The 2942-nt window shown below is 38.2% G+C and overlaps 1 pseudogene; it reads left to right on the plus strand.

Annotated features, from left to right (window-relative positions):
• The first annotated feature begins 1956 nt into the window (after window positions 1-1956).
• On the plus strand, window positions 1957-2378 carry LOC114681391 (annotated as a pseudogene).
• The last annotated feature ends 564 nt before the right edge of the window (window positions 2379-2942 follow it).

Raw genomic sequence — 2942 nt, forward strand, 5'->3', positions numbered from 1 at the left:
ATTAGAGGGCCATGTACAATATCATTCAATGTAATACCAGCACAAAGAATATTTCTTGACACATGGTAAGCACTTTTAAAAAATTCTGTGGCCAAAGGCACCGTGGAAGAATGCCACCAGCCCTGTGATGAGGTCAACTTCAATGCTGATGAAACACATGATATAGTCAAAGAGTATGTTGATAGAGACTTAGATGAGAATTACAGTCCGAATACCATCAACTAGAGGACTGCAAACAGTGGAACAATTGGGTTAATTTGGGAAAAGCTTTTCAATACAATGTGACCTGTACAGTGCTCTACAAGAGTGCATATAGGCTTAAAACGGTCAGCTCATGTTTTGATTCCATCTGATGGAGCCTGTACTATAAGATAGGAGAACCATACTATGAATTGCATCATTAATGATTTTGAAATCACAAATTGTCTTGTAACCAACAAAATATGTTGGACTAAAGCTATTAACTTATGTTTGTGAGTGTATTCTTTCTAAAAAAGAGTAATATTACTTTTTAATGTACTAGATGACAAGTGTGCAATGTGCTTCAAAACTATCAACAAAAAATGAATATTGTAAGCAAAAGTCTAATGAATAGAAAATTGTCAGATTATGTCATATTATATAAAGCACCACTTAAAGATGTAAATGTTAGCCCAAAATTATGAAGAAATATGAACTAATATAAGACAAGAATCTTATACAAGCCTTTCACTAGCATTATATACCAATGGGGGAATCTATTTAGATAATACATTATCTTTAAACTAGAAAACCTAACAGGGATAAATATGCGCACAATAGTCTGCAAGGATAAATGCAGAGAAAATTGTATGAGTTAGCTAATATCTCCCAGTTTATTTTCATCTCTTCCCTTGATTGAACTGTATATAATGTTTAATGGACAGTAATGTTGACCTGCCCCCTCCATGTTATAGTAGCAACACTGACTAGTCTGTTTAGTTTTCCTGAGAAATGGTAAATCCATTTTTTAAAAGTCTTATTTCTTGCATTTACACTTGAAGTCAAATTAAATCTGATAACCCAGATTTCTTCATTGAGTATTAGATAAACATGTGATCAAGAGTATATGACTCAGACAATAGCCTCACAGTCCACTCATTCCAGGAGGAACAGGTGTCTGCTGAATATGTGGTCTGCATGTTTCCCTGCCAGGCACAGCAACTCTCCACATGCTGTTCAAGTGCTCAATTTCTTTTGGCAGCTGTTCACTTGGGAAACTAGTGGCTATGTTTGAAGAAGAACAAGTAAAAGGAAAATAGTCTGGGCCTCCACAGAAAACTAATCAAAAGGAAAGCACTTATTGGTGACAGAATTATAGATGTAAGTTTTTGAGTTCCTTTTGACAAAGTGAAACACATAAAATATGCATCTTTTACTTAAAGGCCTTATTAGCAGCCTTAGCTCTACAAGTAATAACTTCTATCACTGCTTTAGTTACAATCTTGTGTGAATAACTTAAAATATTTTTGTGGAGTTGAGACTGAGTGGAGTAAAATATACACTAGAAGTGAACAATCAGTGGCAGGTATCTGATATCTCAGGGCTAATGAAATATAGCTAAATTTATTAAGAAAATCAAAGAAAAAATTAGGGTACAAATGCAAAGTCACCAAATGCACCAAATGCAAAGTCAGTCTGCCATTTAACCTTGAAAATGATATCAATTTTGCATACCATCACTGACACCCAATCCATGTGAGAACTGGAAGCATGATTCATTGAATTTGTTGGGGAAAGGAAAGCTTACTATTAATGGCAACAATTTTAAGACAGATTCTTGTATGAGCACCACGTACACAGTTAAAATTTGCCAAATAACGAGTTGAATGAAGTGATCTGTAGCATTGGCACATTAGAAATTCTTTGTTAGCCACTCCTGTCCCTCCTGCCATCAGCCACAGTCTCAGCTGGGCCTCACTCCTCACCAACTTGGCAAAAATGTCCAGGCCTACAGAGACTGAATGATACATCAAGTCCCTCACTGCTGTTTCAAAAAGTACAGTGGGAAGGATAGGAACAACTACTCACTCTCCAAAACTGAGTTCCTCGGCTTCATGAGCACAGAGCTGGCTGATGTCACAAAAATCCAGGATTCTGGTGTCCTTGACCACATGATGAAGAGACTGGATCTCAACAATGATGAGCAACTAGATTTCTAAGAGTTTCTCAACCTTACTGGTGGCTTAGCTATAGCATGCCATCAGTTCTTCCTCAAAAGGCTTCCCAGAGCACATCTAACCCTCCCATTTCCTTTCCAGCCACCAAGTCTTCACAAGGCACCTCTTCCCCTATCCACACGGGCACTGAACCAACCACACCCACCACAACATACAGCCTACTCCTGCCAGCAGAAATAAAAGTGTCATTTTTTAATGTAAAAAAGTGGCATTACTTTTATGTGGCTTTATGCTGCTGGCTCTTGTGCCTCTGGAGATTATAACAGTGACCAAACTATCTGTGCAGTTAAGGCTGATTTTTGATTATTGTTTTTGAAGCCTCATTTTAAAATAAACAAATCATACCTCCTGAGCGTGCTACTTGATGTTCTGGTTAAAGATCATCTCCCCTTGCTATAAAACAAAAAGTTGTATAGAGCTGGGAACATTGCTCAGTCAGTAAAATATCATGCAAGCATATGAATCTGCATTTGAGCCCCAGATGCCCCGTGAAAAGGCTGTGGTGTGCATTTGTCTCCTAGTGCTGCTCATGGGAGAGCCTATCTAAAATTTAGAAGGTGAGCAGCCCTAAAGAATGACACCTGAGGTTACACTCTGGCCTCCACAGTATGTACAAAAGCATACATACACAGAAAGAGGGGGGGAAGGAGGGAAGGAGGGAAGGAAGGAAGGAGGGAGAGGGAGAGAGAGATGTTTAGATATATGTTTGTCTAATAAATATGGAAATCAGTCCTCCACAGTAAG

Source organism: Peromyscus leucopus, chromosome 5 (assembly GCF_004664715.2).
Source record: "Peromyscus leucopus breed LL Stock chromosome 5, UCI_PerLeu_2.1, whole genome shotgun sequence".
NCBI classification, from domain to species: Eukaryota; Metazoa; Chordata; class Mammalia; order Rodentia; family Cricetidae; genus Peromyscus; species Peromyscus leucopus.